Source organism: Crinia signifera, chromosome 1 (genome assembly GCF_055691185.1).
Source record: "Crinia signifera chromosome 1, ASM5569118v1, whole genome shotgun sequence".
Lineage (NCBI taxonomy): Eukaryota > Metazoa > Chordata > Amphibia > Anura > Myobatrachidae > Crinia > Crinia signifera.
In genome coordinates, this window is record NC_139217.1 from 461,883,446 (window position 1) to 461,896,943 (window position 13,498).

Sequence of the window (13,498 nt, forward strand, 5' to 3'; positions counted from 1 at the left end):
CCAGTAGGATAGGTGATATGGTGGGAATTCAGGAGTCACCCAGACAGACCAGTAGGATAGGTGATATGGTGGGAATTCAGGAGACACCCAGACAGACCAGTAGGATAGGTAATATGGTAGGAATTCAGGAGTCACCCAGACAGACCAGTAGGATAGGTAATATGGTGGGAATTCAGGAGTAACCCAGACAGACCAGTAGGATAGGTGATATGGTGGGAATTCAGGAGTCACCCAGACAGACCAGTAGGATAGGTAATATGGTGGGAATTCAGGAGTCACCCAGACAGACCAGTAGGATAGGTGATATGGTGGGAATTCAGGAGTCACCCAGACAGACCAGTAGGATAGGTAATATGGTGGGAATTCAGGAGTCACCCAGACAGACCAGTAGGATAGGTAATATGGTGGGAATTCAGGAGTCACCCAGACAGACCAGTAGGATAGGTAATATGGTGGGAATTCAGGAGTCACCCAGACAGACCAGTAGGATAGATAATATGGTAGGAATTCAGGAGTCACCCAGACAGACCAGTAGGATAGGTAATATGGTGGGAATTCAGGAGTCACCCAGACAGACCAGTAGGATAGATAATATGGTGGGAATTCAGGAGTAACCCAGACAGACCAGTAGGATAGGTAATATGGTGGGAATTCAGGAGTCACCCAGACAGACCAGTAGGATAGATAATATGGTGGGAATTCAGGAGTAACCCAGACAGACCAGTAGGATAGGTGATATGGTGGGAATTCAGGAGTCACCCAGACAGACCAGTAGGATAGGTAATATGGTGGGAATTCAGGAGTAACCCAGACAGACCAGTAGGATAGGTGATATGGTGGGAATTCAGGAGTCACCCAGACAGACCAGTAGGATAGGTAATATGGTGGGAATTCAGGAGTCACCCAGACAGACCAGTAGGATAGATAATATGGTAGGAATTCAGGAGTCACCCAGACAGACCAGTAGGATAGGTAATATGGTGGGAATTCAGGAGTCACCCAGACAGACCAGTAGGATAGATAATATGGTGGGAATTCAGGAGTAACCCAGACAGACCAGTAGGATAGGTGATATGGTGGGAATTCAGGAGTCACCCAGACAGACCAGTAGGATAGGTAATATGGTGGGAATTCAGGAGTCACCCAGACAGACCAGTAGGATAGGTAATATGGTGGGAATTCAGGAGTCACCCAGACAGACCAGTAGGATAGGTAATATGGAGGAAATTCAGGAGACACCCAGACAGACCAGTAGGATAGATAATATGGTAGGAATTCAGGAGTCATCCAGACAGACCAGTAGTATAGGTGATATGGTAGGAATTCAGGAGTCACCCACACAGACCAGTAGGATAGGTAATATGGTGGGAATTCAGGAGTCACTCAGACAGACCAGTAGGATAGTTAATATGGTAGGAATTCAGGAGTCACCCAGACAGACCAGTAGGATAGGTAATATGGTGGGAATTCAGGAGTCACCCAGACAGACCAGTAGGATAGGTGATATGGTAGGAATTCAGGAGTCACCCAGACAGACCAGTAGGATAGGTAATATGGTGGAAATTCAGGAGTCACCCAGACAGACCAGTAGGATAGGTACAGTAATATGGTGGGAATTCAGGAGTCACCCAGACAGACCAGTAGTATGTGTAATATGGTGGGAATTCATGAGTCACCCAGACAGACCAGTAGGATAGGTAATATGGTGGGAATTCAGGAGTCACCCAGACAGACCAGTAGGATGGGTAATATGGTGGGAATTCAGGAGTCATCCAGACAGACCAGTAGGATAGGTAATATGGTGGGAATTCTGGAGTCACCCAGACAGACCAGTAGGATAGGTAATATGGTGGGAATTCAGGAGTCACCCAGACAGACCAGTAGGATAGGTGATATGGTGGGAATTCAGGAGTCACCCAGACAGACCAGTAGGATAGGTGATATGGTGGGAATTCAGGAGACACCCAGACAGACCAGTAGGATAGGTAATATGGTAGGAATTCAGGAGTCACCCAGACAGACCAGTAGGATAGGTAATATGGTGGGAATTCAGGAGTAACCCAGACAGACCAGTAGGATAGGTAATATGGTGGGAATTCAGGAGTAACCCAGACAGACCAGTAGGATAGGTAATATGGTGGGAATTCAGGAGTCACCCAGACAGACCAGTAGGATAGGTGATATGGTGGGAATTCAGGAGTCACCCAGACAGACCAGTAGGATAGGTGATATGGTGGGAATTCAGGAGTCACCCAGACAGACCAGTAGGATAGGTAATATGGTGGGAATTCAGGAGTCACCCAGACAGACCAGTAGGATAGATAATATGGTAGGAATTCAGGAGTCACCCAGACAGACCAGTAGGATAGGTAATATGGTGGGAATTCAGGAGTCACCCAGACAGACCAGTAGGATAGATAATATGGTGGGAATTCAGGAGTAACCCAGACAGACCAGTAGGATAGGTGATATGGTGGGAATTCAGGAGTCACCCAGACAGACCAGTAGGATAGGTAATATGGTGGGAATTCAGGAGTCACCCAGACAGACCAGTAGGATAGGTAATATGGTGGGAATTCAGGAGTCACCCAGACAGACCAGTAGGATAGGTAATATGGAGGAAATTCAGGAGACACCCAGACAGACCAGTAGGATAGATAATATGGTAGGAATTCAGGAGTCATCCAGACAGACCAGTAGTATAGGTGATATGGTAGGAATTCAGGAGTCACCCACACAGACCAGTAGGATAGGTAATATGGTGGGAATTCAGGAGTCACTCAGACAGACCAGTAGGATAGTTAATATGGTAGGAATTCAGGAGTCACCCAGACAGACCAGTAGGATAGGTAATATGGTGGGAATTCAGGAGTCACCCAGACAGACCAGTAGGATAGGTGATATGGTAGGAATTCAGGAGTCACCCAGACAGACCAGTAGGATAGGTAATATGGTGGAAATTCAGGAGTCACCCAGACAGACCAGTAGGATAGGTACAGTAATATGGTGGGAATTCAGGAGTCACCCAGACAGACCAGTAGTATGTGTAATATGGTGGGAATTCATGAGTCACCCAGACAGACCAGTAGGATAGGTAATATGGTGGGAATTCAGGAGTCACCCAGACAGACCAGTAGGATGGGTAATATGGTGGGAATTCAGGAGTCATCCAGACAGACCAGTAGGATAGGTAATATGGTGGGAATTCTGGAGTCACCCAGACAGACCAGTAGGATAGGTAATATGGTGGGAATTCAGGAGTCACCCAGACAGACCAGTAGGATAGGTAATATGGTGGGAATTCTGGAGTCACCCAGACAGACCAGTAGGATAGGTAATATGGTGGGAATTCAGGAGACACCCAGACAGACCAGTAGGATAGGTAATATGGTGGGAATTCAGGAGTCATCCAGACAGACCAGTAGGATAGGTAATATGGTGGGAATTCAGGAGTCATCCAGACAGACCAGTAGGATAGGTAATATGGTGGGAATTCAGGAGTAACCCAGACAGACCAGTAGGATAGGTAATATGGTGGGAATTCAGGAGACACCCAGACAGACCAGTAGGATAGGTAATATGGTGGGAATTCAGGAGTCACCCAGACAGACCAGTAGGATAGGTAATATGGTGAGAATTCAGGAGTCACCCAGACAGACCAGTAGGATAGGTAATATGGTGGGAATTCAGGAGTCAGCCAGGCATTTTAGAAAATCTGCAACTACAATGGTCATTGTTGACAGCAACAGACATTCTAAATATATCTACATAGACTGGTTCATCTTTCCTGTCTCCTCCTTTCTTTCTCTGACTCCTCATCCCGACTGTATGACCCCCCCAGTAGCTGTACAGAGGTACTAGTAGCCAGCGGCAACTTTAGTGTTACTGTCTGATACTACTGGTTCTTTACAGTAATTCCACACATTCCACACCAGCATGTACTGTGATTATACTAGTACTACTCACCTATCACATCTCATGGATTGTGACCTCTTTACCTTCTGTCCCACGTCATCGGACGTCATGTGCTTGTGTTACCATCCCTTCTATTTACATAGATGTGCAAGTAAAGAATAATATTAAAAGTGAATTATGACCATGTGTATACTGTATGGGGCAGATCCTGTACATTTTCACTCTGAGCCAAAATCACAGCTTAAACCTCCGTATTCCCAGCCGCGGAGAGTTGTTGGATCCTTCTGAGAAGGGTTTTTGCTGCCGTCACAGTCATCTGTTGAATCTCGTTGTAACACGTGCAATCTCCGCTTAACACTCATTATATCCTAATTACAGGGGAACATTTTAGTGGAAAGAGATGATCACTAAGCTGCTTACAGGGATGACTCAATATTGATGCATATATTGATTTGTACATATCCATTGTGAAATGAAGAAGAGTTTTAATGCAATCTGGTACATACTGTGTATCCCCAGTCTATCGGTCTGACTAATAATTACACCAGTGTTGATCATGCGCTGACCCTATTATGTTATACAGGATTTAGCCGACCGTGGTAATTATTTGGGTTGTGAATGCAGCTCTCGGCACTTAGGGCCTTATTCTGGTTTACTCGCAGAGGCAAATTCCTTCTCAAGTGGACAGAACCATATGCACTGCAGGGGGCAGATGTAACTTGTGCAGAGAGCGTTAGATTTGGGTGGGTTTTGTACTTCACAGTGAGATCTATATTGCAGCATAAAAATAAGGTGGTCAGTATTTTCCCTGCACAGAAACAAAATAAGTCACCCAAATCTAATTCTCTCTGCACGTGTTACACCTGCCCCACCTGCAGTGCACATGGTTCTGCCCATTTGAGAAGGAATTTGCCTCTGCGAGTGAACCAGGATAAGGGCCTTGGAATTGTGTTCCGTAAATATTAAATAGCTTCATACATAATAGTGTGTATGTACAGTTTGTGTGTATGTGTAACAAAATGCATCTTTTAATTTTTTTTTCCCCTTAATGTATCAATCGTTGGAGAAAGTAGGGAAATTCCTGAATCAACCAATCGGCTTCTAAATGTCATTTTCCTAGCACAGTCCATGAAATGACAGTTGGAAGCTGACTGGATGCTTTATATTGTGGAGAAGGGGCAATATCTCACTGGCAGAAGTTTGCCAATCACTAGTGAAGCATTTTGGGAATGATGCAGAGCGGGTGGTATATTGGGCGAGGGATATATATATATATATATATATATATATATATATATATATATATATATATATATATATATATATAGAGAAAGGTTCTGTTCCCCGGTGTCTTGTGAAGGACCCGGAAGAAAACTGAAGCGGCACTCCAACGGAATTTTTTAGAAATAAATCACCATTTATTAAAAGTGACAAGTGGCGTTATACAGGCTCCATCAATAACTGTGGTGCCCTCAATGGTTAGGTAGAAAGGTTCTGTTTGACACCGGGGAACAGAACCTTTCTACCTAACCATTGAGGGCACCACAGTTATTAACCTTATCGTCCAGAGTGCCGAGCAACCCCAGGACTATATATATATATATATATATATATATATATATATATATATATATATATATATATATATATACACGGATGGTCAGCAGTGGGCGATGGCAGCGTTCATTGTAACCCTAACGTCCCCCAAGCCTAACCCTAAAGGTGCTCATACACAAGCAATATACATGCGATTTGGTCATTTTTTTATGCGGTGATCAATAGTATAAAAAGTGTCAAAATCACATGTATTTGAAAGCAAGTCCAATGCGCGGTTCCATGAGCCTGTGACTCGCATTGCGCTGCAGGTGAGATCTGTCTGATCATCGCCAAGCCATGCAGGCTTGGCTGCTATCGCATGCGATATATCGTATGCAAAAGGACCGTATACGATATATCAAAGTCTTGCCGCTAAAGGGGGATCGCGAGTGATTTCTCCACTCTGGGAGTCGCTTTAGTGCATGGGGGCCTTAAGTCCCCCTCTAGTGCTCAAACCTAACCCTCTCACCCCCACACCCTAACGTTACTGGTCTCCGCATATTTTAGTTTTGGATGCAGCATCTGTATTGTGACTGCCGGCATCCCTTCCGCCCAGGCGCTAACTCATCTCCCCTGGGAATATGCCCTCCGGCATTGTGTACATGTGAGATGAATGGGTTCCATCTCCGCATGTAAGCTTGGTTTGGTATTTGTACGCCTCATCATTGCACACTTGTAGTGACCCTGTAATAGGTGCAGACGGTGTTTGTGTCCTAACCCTGCGCAGCGCACTTCTGTGCCGCCGACATACCGGTCAGCGCACCATTGCGTCAGCATAGCTGGGACTGAAGTGCAAAGGACTTTGCACGGATAGCTTCCCTGAGCCTGCGTGGTGCAAACATGCGCAAGATATACGTCCGCCAACGGACGCGCCTTCAACTCCGAACCAAGCCCTTCACATTGAATAAATCGTTTAGAGATTGCAAATGCATTAGTGCTTTGGTTTTGCATATTAATACATAATATTTTAGGCTTCATTATTATAATATACTTTTATGTACATGCGAAGTTCGCAGGTTGGTGATTAGTCCAAACCAGTTTCAAAAATACATTTTTGGAGTAAGCCGCACACTACACAGATACGTCTCTGCCGGTAGAGTTCTCCTGTGCGCCGGCTTACGGATAGTTACCGTAGTGTTTATTCTCGCACCCTGCATCTTTCAAAACCCGTGCAGTTCCTCTTTTCCTGCCTGGGGTGTTGCTCTCTGCTGTGGCGATTCTAGCACATTCTGGTCTGTAATTCAGCACTGGTGTACAGACCAGACTGTGCTAGAAGCACCATTATGCTGCTGCTGCTGATTTCTATTGCACTCTGCTTTCAGTAAGCCATGTTATTCTTAAACTATTATGCGGTATATACATGAAAATCATCTTTTCCCAATTATCGATGTGGGATACAGTCACTATGAAGTCAACATACATGAGTTCGACCTCTAAAGACCGACCGTTTAGGTCAACACATGCTTAGGTCAACATATAAAAAAGGGTCGACATAGCTAAAGTCGACAAGGTCTGAAGGTCAACAGTGAAAAAAGTTGACATGAGTTTTTCAGATCTTTTTTCCCTACCATCCATTAGGGTGCGGAGGGAGAATATAAAAGTGTCCCCGGAGCACGGTGAACGCCGCTGTGCACTGATACGGTGTTCATGTCGACTCACGTTGAAATTCGCTTGCGAGCAGGACCCTCCTACCTCTCAGTGTTGTATCACTGCTTCCTGTTGTAAAACGCAACGGAATCGGCTGCGCTACAGTATATAAGAAACTGTAAATAAATAAGATAAGATGAAATTCAGGACAATAAAAATTTGAAAAACTAATGTTGACCTTTTCATGGATGACCTAATGCTTGTGTCGACCATAGCCATGTCAACCTAGGCCGTAGTGTATGTCGACCTTCATGGTGTCGTCAATGTGCAATAATCAGCAAAAAGTATGAAAAAAAAGGAAGCTTTTTTTTTTTATTTTTAAAGCCAATCAGAAGAATTGTGAATCAGTAGTGGGTGAGTTAGCGCTGATCCCGATACATGACATCACTCTGCTCCCAGCATCCCAGGGGTTAATGAGGGATGAATGTGGAGTAGGTGTGGCGGCTGTACAGTAGCTGTTGTGGGCAGGACTGATGCACAGGCTTCTGCTGCTGCTGCACACACAGCTAGAGGAGACTGGAGAGCAGGAAGGATGCATGGAGCTGAGCGGAGATCCCAGCCCGGGATGTGTGCAGGAGAGTCCCCCCAGTAACTTCCAGAGGCTCCCATGTAAACAGGACCATGCATGGCTGGATTATGGGTCTCCTGATGCTGCCAGGCAGAAGAATTAGTGCAGGGGTTGCGTGATAACAAGGTATGGAACGTGGAGCATCCTACAAGTAGCACTGGGTAATGTTGTATGTACTTTCCTGGAGTGTTATTGTGGTGCAGCTGCTCTGACTAATAAGTGCTGTTCTCAGTTATGGGAAAGATGTACAGGAGACTTAATCATTTACTGGTGTTCTGGTGATGGATGGACATATGGTCGTTCCCCCATATACAGTATGTTCTGTCATGTGGTTCTTCTGTAGTCATTCCAACTAGTTACAGTGGGCAGGTTTCCTATGATGATGGTTGTGTGTATATGTATATTACGATATATGTTGACTGTTTGCTGAAACCATCTACACCATATGTACATATATGATTCCACTGACTATAAGTGGTAGTGATGCAGACTGGGGTTTACTTACAGAACACAATGTTGCACGAGGGTTCCTGGGCTGAGTTCCATGTCCCCCTACAGCTGAGTTTTGCATCCCCCTACAGCTGAGTTTTGCGTCCCCCTACAGCTGAGTTTTGCGTCCCCCTACAGCTGAGTTTTGCGTCCCCCTACAGCTGAGTTTTGCATCCCCCTACAGCTGAGTTTTTCATCCCCCCTACAGCTGAGTTCCGCGCCCCCCTACAGCTGAGTTCCGCGCCCCCCTACAGCTGAGTTTTGCATCCCTCTACAGCTGAGTTTTGCATCCCCCTACAGCTGAGTTTTGCGTCTCCTACAGCTGAGTTTTGCGTCTCCTACAGCTGAGTTTTGCGTCTCCTACAGCTGAGTTTTGCATCTCCTACAGCTGAGTTTTGCGTCCCCCTACAGCTGAGTTTTTCATCCCCCCTACAGCTGAGTTTCGCGCCCCCCTACAGCTGAGTTTCGCATCCCCCTACAGCTGAGTTCCAGGTCCCCCCTGCAGCTGAGTTTTGCGTATCCTACAGCTGAGTTTTGCGTCTCCCTGCAGCTGAGTTCCGTGCCCCCTATAGCTGAGTTCCGTGCCCCCCTATAGCTGAGTTCCAGGTCCCCCCTGCAGCTGAGTTTTGCGTCCCCCTGCAGCTGAGTTCCGTGCCCCCCTACAGCTGAGTTTTGTGTCCCCCCTACAGCTGAGTTCCGCGTCCCCCCTGCGGCTGTGTTTCGCGTCCCCCCTGCGGCTGAGTTCCGCGTCCCCCCTGCGGCTGAGTTCCGCGTCCCCCCTGCGGCTGAGTTCCGCGTCCCCCCTGCGGCTGAGTTCCGCGCCCCCCCTGCGGCTGAGTTCCGCGCCCCCCCCCCCCCCTGCGGCTGAGTTCCGCGCCCCCCCCCCCCCCTGCGGCTGAGTTCCGCGCCCCCCCCCCCCCCCCCCCCCCCCCCCCCCCCGCGGCTGAGTTCCGCGCCCCCCCCCCCTGCGGCTGAGTTCCGCGCCCCCCCCCCCCCCCCCCCCCCCTGCGGCTGAGTTCCGCGCCCCCCCCTGCGGCTGAGTTCCGCGCCCCCCCCCCGCGGCTGAGTTCCGCGCCCCCCCCCCGCGGCTGAGTTCCGCGCCCCCCCCCCCCCCCCCGCGGCTGAGTTCCGCGTCCCCCCCGCGGCTGAGTTCCGCGTCCCCCCCGCGGCTGAGTTCCGCGTCCCCCCCGCGGCTGAGTTCCGCGTCCCCCCTGCAGCTGAGTTCCGTGTCCCCCTACAACTGAGTTCCGCACCCCCTGCAGCTGAGTCTCGCGCCTCCGACAGCCTCTACAGCTGCCTTCAGATGCATCCAGTGATTTCTTCAGACAAATATTACATAATAAACATGTAGTAAATTGAATGAAAGAACCTGCACAGACCTGTTCATCGTTTCACAATTTGGACAATGGTAACATTTATCAGATGGGAATATAGGGGCAGGAGAGTATACACTGAGCGCATTCCTCAGACCCTTATCAGATCCGTTCTGCCCCGGTAACTCCTCACTGATCCTCTCATAGACTGGCTTCATGTGTGCTGCTGGGAGTCTGTTCCAGAGAACTACTACTCCTTTTGTTAATGTCATCCTATTGTAGGGCTGCAGTGTGAGTCATTTCTTTATTTCTGCACTGTAATGGGATCAGTACACTGCATCAGTCATGTGTAAGCCTCCAGTGGATGTGGGACTACAGATCCCAGCATGTCAACACATAGTTTTACGGTTAGGGCTTTCTAAAACAGTGGCAGGGCAAGCTGGGACGTGTAGTTCCAAAGCAGCCTGCACGTTGCCTACCCCTGACCAGAACAGTTACCCATATAATAAGAGAAGTGTATACAATATTACATCAGTATATATAATGAAGAGGCTCCTTTCCCGGAAAGAGAATGTAACACCGCGGACCCAGATGTGCTGTGTTATTACCAGCGAGTCTTACGTGTCCCATGGTCCATGAAGGAGATGTAGAGCAACTTTTACATCTTTTGACTTTTGATACTGTTAATGCAGTGATGTGATGAATGACTATCTATATATGATGTACATTAGACTGATAGAAATTAAGTTGGCCTCAAGGCAGGAGGAAGGGGCTCACTGCTGAAGTGATGGGCGGAATTGGCTTAATCTTGATTTAATCAAACCACACACAGAATAGGGGCCTAATTTTACCAAGCAGAGTCTGATTCCTTCCCTACGAGTCCGCTTCTCTATCACTGCACCGACCTATCTCTGATCTACAGTGATAGGGGTGAATGACCACTGATTAACAGGTCAGGCTAATTAGCATGTTATCCGAACTTTTTTCATCCCCCCTACAGCTGAGTTCCGCGCCCCCCTACAGCTGAGTTCCGCGCCCCCCTACAGCTGAGTTTTGCATCCCTCTACAGCTGAGTTTTGCGTCTCCTACAGCTGAGTTTTGCGTCTCCTACAGCTGAGTTTTGCATCTCCTACAGCTGAGTTTTGCGTCTCCTACAGCTGAGTTTTTCATCCCCCCTACAGCTGAGTTTCGCGCCCCCCTACAGCTGAGTTTTGCATCCCCCTACAGCTGAGTTCCAGGTCCCCCCTGCAGCTGAGTTTTGCGTATCCTACAGCTGAGATTTGCATCTCCTACAGCTGAGTTTTGCGTCTCCCTGCAGCTGAGTTCCGTGCCCCCCTATAGCTGAGTTCCAGGTCCCCCCTGCAGCTGAGTTTTGCGTCCCCCTGCAGCTGAGTTCCGTGCCCCCCTACAGCTGAGTTTTGTGTCCCCCCTACAGCTGAGTTCCGCGTCCCCCCTGCGGCTGTGTTTCGCGTCCCCCCTGCGGCTGAGTTCCGCGTCCCCCCTGCGGCTGAGTTCCGCGTCCCCCCTGCGGCTGAGTTCCGCGTCCCCCCTGCGGCTGAGTTCCGCGTCCCCCCTGCGGCTGAGTTCCGCGCCCCCCCTGCGGCTGAGTTCCGCGCCCCCCCCCCCCCCTGCGGCTGAGTTCCGCGCCCCCCCCCCCCCTGCGGCTGAGTTCCGCGCCCCCCCCCCCCCCTGCGGCTGAGTTCCGCGCCCCCCCCCCTGCGGCTGAGTTCCGCCCCCCCCCCCCCCCCCCCCTGCGGCTGAGTTCCGCGCCCCCCCCTGCGGCTGAGTTCCGCGCCCCCCCCCCCCCCCCCCCCCGCGGCTGAGTTCCGCGCCCCCCCCCCCCCCCGCGGCTGAGTTCCGCGTCCCCCCCGCGGCTGAGTTCCGCGTCCCCCCCGCGGCTGAGTTCCGCGTCCCCCCCGCGGCTGAGTTCCGCGTCCCCCCTGCGGCTGAGTTCCGCGTCCCCCCTGCGGCTGAGTTCCGCGTCCCCCCTGCAGCTGAGTTCCGTGTCCCCCTACAACTGAGTTCCGCACCCCCTGCAGCTGAGTCTCGCGCCTCCGACAGCCTCTACAGCTGCCTTCAGATGCATCCAGTGATTTCTTCAGACAAATATTACATAATAAACATGTAGTAAATTGAATGAAAGAACCTGCACAGACCTGTTCATCGTTTCACAATTTGGACAATGGTAACATTTATCAGATGGGAATATAGGGGCAGGAGAGTATACACTGAGCGCATTCCTCAGACCCTTATCAGATCCGTTCTGCCCCGGTAACTCCTCACTGATCCTCTCATAGACTGGCTTCATGTGTGCTGCTGGGAGTCTGTTCCAGAGAACTACTACTCCTTTTGTTAATGTCATCCTATTGTAGGGCTGCAGTGTGAGTCATTTCTTTATTTCTGCACTGTAATGGGATCAGTACACTGCATCAGTCATGTGTAAGCCTCCAGTGGATGTGGGACTACAGATCCCAGCATGTCAACACATAGTTTTACGGTTAGGGCTTTCTAAAACAGTGGCAGGGCAAGCTGGGACGTGTAGTTCCAAAGCAGCCTGCACGTTGCCTACCCCTGACCAGAACAGTTACCCATATAATAAGAGAAGTGTATACAATATTACATCAGTATATATAATGAAGAGGCTCCTTTCCCGGAAAGAGAATGTAACACCGCGGACCCAGATGTGCTGTGTTATTACCAGCGAGTCTTACGTGTCCCATGGTCCATGAAGGAGATGTAGAGCAACTTTTACATCTTTTGACTTTTGATACTGTTAATGCAGTGATGTGATGAATGACTATCTATATATGATGTACATTAGACTGATAGAAATTAAGTTGGCCTCAAGGCAGGAGGAAGGGGCTCACTGCTGAAGTGATGGGCGGAATTGGCTTAATCTTGATTTAATCAAACCACACACAGAATAGGGGCCTAATTTTACCAAGCAGAGTCTGATTCCTTCCCTACGAGTCCGCTTCTCTATCACTGCACCGACCTATCTCTGATCTACAGTGATAGGGGTGAATGACCACTGATTAACAGGTCAGGCTAATTAGCATGTTATCCGAACTGCAGCTGCCTCTTCCAGCCTCTTCGTGGTTTTGATTCTGCTTTAAACAAGTTGACAGATTACAAACACTTGTGTTTTACTACATTAAAAAAACAAAAACATCTGCATCATTTATTTTATTTAAATTCACAGGAAACATTAAATATATGTAGAAACCGCTTTAAGTAATGTGGGAGCAGATGACTCTGATGTCATAACTTACAGTTCATTAGAAATACCTGAGTAATACAAGACCCAAAGTAACATGCTACTGTAGAGAGTATTCCTCAGAATGCATTTACTGAAGCTTACACTAGAGGGCGCAATTCTATATTCTATCTACTGTATCTATCACTCGATCGATCGTATCTATATATATATCTATAATTGTGCAGTGTCTCGCACAGGTGTGAAATGTCAGAAAAAGTATGTTCACAGAACAGTACGCAAATCGACAGCATTGTATTTACTTCACATCATGGCCTATTTTGTGCGGAGTTTGTATATTCTCCCCGTGCTTGCGTGGGTTTACTCCGGGTACTCCTGTTTCCTCCCACAATCCAAAAATATACTGGTAGGTTAATTGGCTCCAAACAAAATTAACACTAGAATGTCTGTGTGCGCGTGTACATGTGGTAGGGATTATAGATTGTAAACTCCACTGGAGCAGGGACTGATGTGACTGTTCAGATATTCTCTGTACAGCGCTGCGGAATATGTGTGCGCTATATAAGAAACTGTTAATAATAATAATAGTGTGGCCTCTGTTAACGACTCTCCTGACAAAGTACAGAAATGGGAGCTGGAACTGCCCTCGCCGCTGTAGCCGCCAGTGGCGTGTGACATGTGCTATACTCAGCTACCCACTGTATGAGCACAATATATATTACTGGGGAGTGATCCACTGTAGCCTATAAGTAT

At 48.4% G+C, this 13,498-nt stretch overlaps 1 protein-coding gene across 6 annotated transcripts in view; it reads left to right on the top strand.

The window, feature by feature from the left end:
• The window catches only part of PDZD2 (PDZ domain containing 2), a 262,332-nt gene that overhangs the window by 136,343 nt on the left and 112,491 nt on the right, over positions 1-13,498 (top strand). Inside the window, exon 1 of one of the 6 annotated variants that reach the window (XM_083155283.1) lies at positions 7,639-7,852. The exons of the other annotated variants lie outside the window; for them this stretch is intronic. The gene's annotated coding sequence lies outside the window, so the exon portion shown is untranslated. Of the gene's footprint in view, positions 1-7,638; positions 7,853-13,498 lie in introns of those variants that run through there. 6 annotated transcript variants of the gene reach the window in all.